This window comes from Oryza sativa, chromosome 12 (assembly GCF_034140825.1).
Source record: "Oryza sativa Japonica Group chromosome 12, ASM3414082v1".
Taxonomy (NCBI): domain Eukaryota; kingdom Viridiplantae; phylum Streptophyta; class Magnoliopsida; order Poales; family Poaceae; genus Oryza; species Oryza sativa.
In genome coordinates this window covers 10961938-10971875 of record NC_089046.1, presented here as the reverse complement: position 1 = coordinate 10971875, position 9938 = coordinate 10961938, and the positions used below count along the sequence as shown (strand labels likewise).

The 9938-nt window shown below is 34.1% G+C and overlaps 1 pseudogene; it reads left to right on the top strand.

Annotated features, from left to right (window-relative positions):
- The first annotated feature begins 1121 nt into the window (after window positions 1–1121).
- LOC107277423 (cytochrome P450 87A3-like) lies at window positions 1122–9667 on the top strand (annotated as a pseudogene).
- Window positions 9668–9938: the final 271 nt, after the last annotated feature.

Below are 9938 nucleotides of genomic sequence, written 5' to 3'. Positions count from 1 at the left end.
ATAGGAGGTTGATTAGCAGTGGAAGAGGCTTTATTTTTTAACATGTGATCGGCCAAAAGAGGGCCGAATTTAACCCTTAAAAACTCATCAAATTTACCCTCAAAAGTTGCATCTAATTGATCTTTAAAAACAAGCATAGATGAATCTATTGTAGATGCAATTTGTTGTTGGATAGATTGTGATACCTCATCATTGCTTACCGAGTCGGGAGCGAGCTTAGGACGTGGCCCGGGCTTGATGATCACGCCTTGACGAGTCCTAGTGCTTGCCCTCATCAACGCCTCCCGCGTGAGCTCGTTGATGTACTCCTCCATAGCTTTACGATCTTCTCCTTCGAAGTCATCCAATGTGACAGGGATCATATTGGATGGCTCCACCTCTGTCTTGGATGGCGGCTTCGTCATGGCGAAGTCGAAGTTGAGTTGACGATGAACGGATCTCCTCCCCAGTGGAGTCGCCAAAAATCGTGTTGGCAACTTTTTGTGACAAGTTGACAAGCACGATCGCAGCACTTTATGCCTTGCGGTGATCCTAGAGTCGCCAACTACCTCGATCTAGCAAAGAGCTAAACCTAGATGGGTTTTGATAACTAAACCGGCTAGCGGAGCCGATTTCTAGATAACTACCCGTCTCGTGGGCAAAACGGAAGGTTTTCAGGACAAACCTACAAAGAGGTGTCGCACTCTCGCAGCGGTGGCGGACGGTTTACGGCGTAAACCGACAAAGATGGACAAACTAAAAGAAAACTAAAAGCAATATGAAAAATGATTCGATTGATTGATAGTAGATTGGTTTTTTACAATGAACCGGCCATGTCCCTTATATAGGGGTTGGTCTTGCCCTCTACAGGCTCTCCTCCATGCCCAACTCGGGATAGAAGCCAAAGGAAACCCGAAACATGCCTTCCCAAGCAAGGAAACCTCGAGACCCAACAAAACAGAATCGGACTCGGCCCTGCCGGTCAGACCTGCCACACACCGCCGGTCTGACCGGCCCTCAACCGGCGGTCTGACCGCCCAACACACGGCGGTCAGACCGGCCCACTCGGAGGAAACCGGTAGACTTCTAAATTTTGGCAATCTTTTCTATTTTAATCCTAGGTGCCAAATTTGGGTGTAAATATGTACATTTCACAGGAAAATGGAATTCCTTATGGCTGGCTTTGGTCTCACTGCTACTGTGTTAGCTGCCTTGTTGATCCGTTTGTTGGTCATCAAACGGAACACCAGTATTCCAGTAAATTAGTACAAGGGAAGCTGCCGCCAGGGTCGAGGGGCCTCCCTATCCTGGGCGAGACCCTCGACTTCTTCTCCCAAAGCCCCTCCCTTGAGCTGCTCGGCTTCTTCAAACGTCGTCTTGATAAGTAAAAATATAAACATATTCTACATGTTTATGTTTATGGTTATACCGTGTTAATTACAAGGAAATACATATTCTACGATAACATGGGTTATTTTTCTAACACAATGATATTTGTATTGTAGGATAGGATAGGACATAGTTTAATATTTTGGAAAGAATAACATTTGGAGAATTATTTTTTAAAGTTACGGAAATATTGAGAAGTTCATAATTGAAACATTAATACTACTAGCTTGTTAAATTAAAATTCCAAAAAAACATTACCAAAAAGAAACATACCTCCAAGACAGCCGTCGAGCTAAACCCTAAATTTTAGTGCAAAATATTTGAGCCCTGGGATACCATGCAAGTGAGTAACTCTCCCCGAAACAATCCATTCTCCCTTTCACATAGGGGATTTTACGTTGTGCCAATTTTTACACCTAATATATTTCAGTAAACTTAATATATATGTAGAACCTAGATACTCGAGTGTACAGTTAAACATAGAAGATGAGATGAAACATATTCTTTATTAGATTAAACACGTACTTCCTCTTACCTCTTTCTATTGAGATACCTTTTTGTTTAAATATGAACTAGAAATATTCTAATTCAAATTTGAACTTAAAAAAACTGCTATATTTTGATACGAAGGTAGTACAACGTTATATCTCTACTATCTTTAAAGTGGAGTGTTTTTCCTTTCATCCCCTCCTTCCTAGTGTGTTTGTACATGAAAAGTAACTACCGGATCCAAAGTTTTATCCTCAATCACTCTCCCATACATCCCTAATCCTATCTTACTGTAAAGTTATCCCCCACTAACTCTTTAAGCTTAACATGCAAAGATGCCACATCATCATTCACTAATTAACAAGATGCCACATCATCATCCACTAACAATCATCCCATTTAAACATCATGCAAACATGCTATATCTTTATAGTTTTTATAATTTAAGAGCATTTCAAATATAAACATGTTAAATTATCATCCAACATAATTCACGTAACGTTTCAATGTATATCTTTATTATGTTTTATGATATCCTATATACTTATATAGTTCATCCTCACTTAGTTAGTGCTTAAATGATTAATCTATGGTCCAAATTATCTTTCTCATTTTTCCCTCTAATTAAGTCATATCACATCAATTATTTTTAGCCTTTAGATGATTAATCTACGGTCCAAACTATCTCCCTACTTTTCTTCTTCCATAAAGTCATACCACCTTACTTTTTACGTTTGAATCACCATTCTACATACTATTTAAATTTAAATTATCATAAACCACATTAATTTACTTAATCTGATATTATCTAGCTATTTTACACGTTATTTTTTATTGTTATCATACTAAATTCCCACAGCAATGCATGGGGTTTTACCTAGTTATATTTGTTTGGCCCCCCTAATTATATGAGCTAGATCCATTACAACGTACAGGCAGGCAGCATGTAACTAGTAATTTAAAAAGAATCGTCTTGGATGTTGTAGAAGAAATTAGCAACATGCTCCTTTTTCTCTTCATGGATTAGTGTTGATTTTGTAATAAAGAAAATTTACAAAATACCATTGTAGAGATACATGAGTTTTGCAAAATACCATTTTATCTGAGAATGACGTGACAATGAAAATACGATGGTATTTGTAGACCAAAAAAGTTGGTCCATATAAGTACTAAATTTTAATTTAAGCATATCTTAAATCTGTTGATTATATTATGAACTATAGCAGTTTGGTAAAAAAAAAAAGGAAGGTCCATGCAAACTACAACTTGGTAATCTTTAATTTCAAAATTATAAAATTGAATTACTAAAACACTAAATTGAGAGTCTATTTAAGATGGATACAATTCTATATTAAGTTTTCAACAAAAAATATTAAATATGAAAATAAATTTTATGTCAAAGATTCACTAGGAGCTCACTCAAGATCCACATAATAAATGGTTAGATCTTTCTAGTTAAAGTGATAACTCACTCAAACTACACTTAAATAGGTATACATAGATTATTCCACTTATCATAGCATACATGCTAGGTGTTTTTGTTCCTTATAAATTATATTTATTTATTTAATACTACATATATTATACTAAGAGAGGTTAAGGAAAGTCATCACATATAACTCAAAAATCTACAGCACAACATAGTGACCGATAAAAATATGTATGCTAACACTCAATTGTGCATGTTTTAGGTATGGTCCGGTCTTCAGAACAAACATTGTCGGCGAAGATCTGATCGTGTCTCTTGACCCGGAAGTGAACAACTTCGTGTTCCAGCAAGAGGGGAGGCTTTCCGGATGTGGTACCCGGACTCGATCATGCGGATCATTGGTGCTGACAGCATCATCACCACGCTCGGGTCGTCGCACAAGTACATCAAGAACATGGTGTTCCGGCTATTTGGCCCTGAGAATCTCCGGCGAGACATGATCAAGGATATGCAGAAAACGGCGGAGGCCAGTCTTTTGTCATGGCTTCATCACCCAAGCATCGAATTGAAGGAAGCAGCCTCAAGCGTATGTCTGATAGGTCAACCATAAAAAGAAAAAAAAAACAAGTTTATTTTATTCCCACCAGCTATCTCATCAGATTACTTAAACCCCCTTTAAAAAGCCCATTTTACACTTACGAACTATTGGAAACAACTCACTTTACCCCCTAATGGAATTTTTCTTTTTTTCCCTATCTATATATAAGTCGTATTTTACCCTAAATTTTGGTAGCATTGATAGGTACGTTATATATAACTTACTTCTCAATATTTTTTAGAATTTTTATCACTATATTTACATAGGTTTGAAAGTACAAAGACTGATTTAAACATTGAGGTTTTATATTTCAAGCAAGTAATCATAAAAATTCTAAAAAAAAATTTGAAACTTCGACAATGGAGTCATCTATAACATGAAAGAGTTAGCTTAAAATATGAATCTTGTAAAGAGAAACAAAGAGAAATGTTATTAAGCAGTGAAGTGAACCTTGTAAAATGAGAAAAAAAGTTTAAGGTGTTATGGGCTCTGATGAAATATTTCAGAAGAGACAATTCTTGAATGAATGATCTTAAAGTGAAATGTCTAATCTTAAATCATTAATATACTAAATATATTTGGATTTAATATGTAAAACATGTATATTATATTTGTCACAATAATACGTTCTTATAGTTTTAATACTCCCTATGTGTCACAGAATAAGACACGCGTGTATTTGTAGATTTCAATCTTCAAATATTTGACTAATTATATATTATTCCAATATAAAAATTTTATTTGATGAAAATAATATCATGTAATTAAAATTCAAATTTGTATTATAATATATGAGAAATTAAAAGTATATTAGTTTTGAAACATTATTTAGTGGGACATAGGTTAGTAATTTTAAAAAATATATTTATAAAGAAAGCAATGACGAGACTTTTTTTTTACTACGTAGGGGAGGTTGTCGCGGTTAATAAGTTAAAAGAAGAAACGTGTTATATGTACAAAGCAAATAAACATGTAGTAACTACGTAGCTATAATACAGAATGATTCACCCATTTCGCAATTACTTTAGTGATGGATCCACTACACTTACGTATACACACAATTGACTCTTTAGATCACTACAATATATTGCAGATGATATGCAGCATTACAGCCTAGAAGTTAATCAGCTATGACTCCGTGACCTCAGACGGAAAGATGTGGAAACAATACGATGATTTCATTCAGGGCCTTCTATCATTTCCACTATGCATTCCTGGCACTTTATTCTACAAATGTATGCAGGTAAATTAATGCATATGAATTTGATGCGCCATAAACTAGTAATTAGATGTACAGTGCGGTTATATAGTTCAGCTACATATCCTCACTGAAAAGAGAAACTAAGAATATGCAGTTACATAATTAGTGCAAATATAGATCAACTTGCATTCATATATATTTTTTTAAAAAAAAAGAAATGGTTTATACACAACCAATAGGTTTTTAACTACTCCCTTCGTTTCAAATTACTTATTGTTCTAGATTTATCATCAATTAAAAATATTAATCTTTGACTATCAAGTTCTATAACTATTGTTCTAGATTTATCATCTTAAAAATTTTTATGTTCAACTATCAAGTTCTATAAACTCATATAGTTCGACATCATAAGATTTATACTTTTATATTTACCATGAGAGATACTTCTATGATATATAATTCGTGCGTTGTTAAACTATATGGATTTCTAAAAAAATAATGATCAATGATAGACACGTTTGACTTAGAACTAACCCAGGCTGACAGGTAATTTAAAACGAAAAAAGTAAATAAAAAGAACATAGGGTGATAGGATAAATTCTGAGCTACCCAAAGAAATTAAGAAGACCAACTCAGGCTATAAAGAAAATGGAAATTTCAACAGACAAGCCTATTGTACTAAGCCGTCTACAGAGATATGACATCCATGGGTACTCTGAGAGAATGAATTTAACCTGCAACGCATTTTTTTTCTCTGCTCTAGGTTCAAGTTGACAAGAGTAAGTGCAGATGTATATATGTTGCATGATCATCCTATATTATAATATTAGTTTGTAATATCAGCAAATTAAAGCTTCCACTCTTTTTACAAAGAAATGAGCATACATAACTTATTCCGGAGACAGATCGAAATATTGTATTAGCTATACTAGCGCACGATGGATTCAATCCGATCGATCCCTGCAGGGAAGGAAGAATGTCATGAAGATGTTGAAAGAAATGATGGACGAGAGGAAGAAAGCAACAGGCCGCCAGGAAAGCATTGACTTCTTCGATGTTCTACTCGAGGAGCTCAAGGAGGAGAAGCATGCAATGAGCGAAAATGTCGCCTTGGACTTGATTTTCTTGCTGCTGTTTGTTAGCTTCGAGACCACGGCATCCGGAATAACTGCAATATTGTGTTTTCTATCGGATAATCCCAAGGCCCTGCAAGAACTAACAGTACGTATAATAAGTCTTGAAATCATTTCAAGACTAGTAGACTTCTACTGTAATAATACTTCCTCCATTTCAGATTATTTGTCATTCTAACTTTCTAAGGTTTAATGAAAATTCTTATTCTTCTCTCATTTTAAAGCTTTTTAGATGTGACGTTTTATATTAGGTAAATATATGGTGGAAACATGACCTAGGAGAAAACTTGTGTAAACCACCACCGAAAAGTCATTTAAAATCGCACAAAAAATCCCACGTGTACATAAATGATGAATAGCCATATAAGAAATCTTATCCAAACTTGACTTACCTTGTAACATATAAAAATGACAAATTATGAACCAGAAAATAGTACTGTAGATTTGTTTGAAATTAGTCTTTTTTTTATCTCACAAATGAAGTCGAAATTGGAAAAAAGAATTTACACAACTATTCATTATCATCTTATTACACATGGGATTTGTTTTTGTATTTTAGATGACTTGTTAGTTGTTGTTTACATGAGTTTTTATCTATGTTGGGATATCCACCATATATTTTTCCCTTATATCTTCATCCTTCATTAATACAGCAATGAAAATATATTAATCCAGGTTAATAACTGCATTAAGAAATGATTAGGATGTAATTAATTAGGGTACCTGTATAATTTGCCGCAGCTCTTCGTTTGGTGTGAGATTTGGTAGAACTAAATGCACCCACGTTTTGTTGTGGAATATATATGGATGAATATATGTTAAATGTTGTAAAAATGACAGATAGATTTGGGTTGAAATACTATAAAAACGATGTGATGAAATGATGATTTACCATGGTTGTGTGTTGAGTCTTACAATATCATAAATTGTAGATATAATAACTATGCTTACATGATGCGTTTTAGGTGCTCAGTGGGTTAATGTAGCGTACTTGCATGTTTGGAGCACTAATAATTGCTATATTTGTACGTTCAGTTTTAGATGCTTAGTCCATATTGTAAGTATACAGAAGATATACTCTCTTTATCCTAAATTATAAGGCCTATATTTTTTTACACAGTCTTTAATAGCATACTTTGACCAGTATTTTATTCCATTATATAATCCCAACAAATATGAAATTAGCATCACATGAAAGTAATTCAAAATATGAATCTCGTGATATAACATGCATAATACTTAGTATAAATATAGTTAGTATGATTATTAGTCAAAAGCTACCGAGTTTGATTTTCCTTTAAAAGGGGATGCCCTATAATTTTGGATGGAGGGAGTAGATGACAAATACTCTGAAATGGAGGTAGTAGTGATGTTTAATTACTTTCCTCATTGCTATCCCTTCGCGATTGTGACAATTAATTATATTGAGATGTGAAACCTAGCTATGTAGTGGACATATATATACATAAGAGCTCTAATTAATTAAGAATGTGAATGTTGATATTTGATACGAGTGCTTTCTTTTCTCAACAAGTTACTGTGGTAATGATATTTCTTCAAGTAAGGTAGGATACATTTTGTTGAACAAATTAATGATATTTGGTGCTTTCAGGAGGAGCACGATTACATCCAAAAGAAAAGGCCCGATCTTAACTCTGAAATCACATGGGAGGAATACAAATCTATGAAATTTACATCTCATGTATATGACTTAACTTCCTTGCATTTTTATTTTTTAAAAAAATCACCAATTCACTTATGTATATAAATCCTTTTATAATATGCGCATGTCATCTGTTCTTAATTATTTGTTATTTGTAGGTTATACATGAAGCCTTAAGGCTTACTAACATTGCGCCGGTGATGTTCAGAAAAGCCACAGAGGATGTTCATATAAAAGGTAAAAAGCTATTGTTTTTAACAAGTACTAATACAAGCATATATATATATATATATATAATAGAAGTACGTATATATATATAGTAGCATTTTTTTTTTTTTGGAAAACACTTTTAGAATCTATTGCGCCATGCATGGATTCTAAGAATCATTTTGAGAACGATGGGAGTACATGTGTAGCTTTGGTACTTGAATGGGTTATATAAAGATAATTGCATTTAAGTGGATGAGTTAAATATTATATATTATAAATCTAAAAATTCGATTAGAACAATTTATCAAAACTAATACTGATCCATGCATTAAGTTTTTTTCGGAAATCATACTTTTGAAAACGTAGCGCCTTGAATAGCCGATCAATGTTTATAAGTCATAGCTAATTAACATTTTTTTCCTAAATATGTTTGTATAATTTGTGTAGGTTTTGCTATCCCGAAAGGATAAAAAATTATGATTTCCCCTTCCATTGTTCACCTAAACCCTGTGGTATACAAGGACCCAAATATATTCAATCCTTGGAGATGGAAGGTTTGTAAAAGGAATTTTCTTTTCATTCAATGAAATTAATTAATTTTCCATAGCTCAGTAACAAATAATTAAGTTTAATTTGTATACTCTAATGGTGTTATCTGTGGTCTTGATCCACTATACTTTACTTTTCCCCGTTTGAAATATCAAATAAAGCATTATTGTTTTTCTCACATGTTACATATTTGTTCCATGACAAAGTATTTTTTTGGACAGAATGTCATAAACGCTCTTTTTTTTCCCACACGCCTTGTACTCCCTCTGGTCAAGAATCCTTCACGCTTCCGACAGCTAAAATGTATTAAGCGTGGGTCATTTTGTTTTTCCTAAGCGTCAAGTATTCTTGACCGGAGGGAGTATATTTTTTAAGATAATGGAAATGTTTTCCACATCTTATATATAGTTTCCATGCTAGAATGGAATGCGTTAGTGAGAGAAATTCAGAAATGTGTGACCTATAGATAGCATTGTGCCTTCAAAGTTGAAGTGTGCACAACTGTCCAGGATACTGCTGAACCAGCTGGTGGCGCCTCCAAGGATTTTATGGCCTTTGGAGGGGGACGGCGCTTGTGTGTTGGTGCCGATTTCGCCAAGCTGCAGATGGCGATCTTCCTCCATTGCTTAGTCACCAAGTATAGGTAAAAACCTGCACTCCCAACTTGCACATGATTTTCCCCACATGTCTACTTAAGTATACATTGCATACTACTCTTGCAGAGATATTATTACCTAATCAGTTCACAGCTAGCCCATTTAGCTGAAAACTTCGAGATCATTTTTATCGGTATTAAAACATGTACACTCATTTTGCAAACAATTTGTTGTGCAAGTAATATGTAAATTTAATATTAATATAATAGCTCTTCTATATACACATATTCTTAATTATTTGTTAACTTGGCAAAAATGATATTGTGTTTATGCTCGGCAGATGGAAAGTGATCAAGGGAGGGAAAATGGTGCTTTGTCCTGGACTACAATGCCCTGAAGGTTTTCATATCCAACTTCTTCCAAAAGGCTGAAGATAATTGGGCCATTAATGTACTTTTAGCTCCTACACAATATAATATATATATATATACTCCACAATAAAGATCAGAAGCATGTCCCAGATGTATATTATCGCTGATGCTCGATACTTTGGTGTAATTTTCATTTTATGCAATATGATCTACGGTTATCCTATACTTGATTTGCTATGCTGTGTACTGCTCAAACACCAATTTGGCCCCTTAGGTAACTGGATTCAAATATCAAATGGCAAGATAGCGCAAAACTCACTCTAAACCCTTT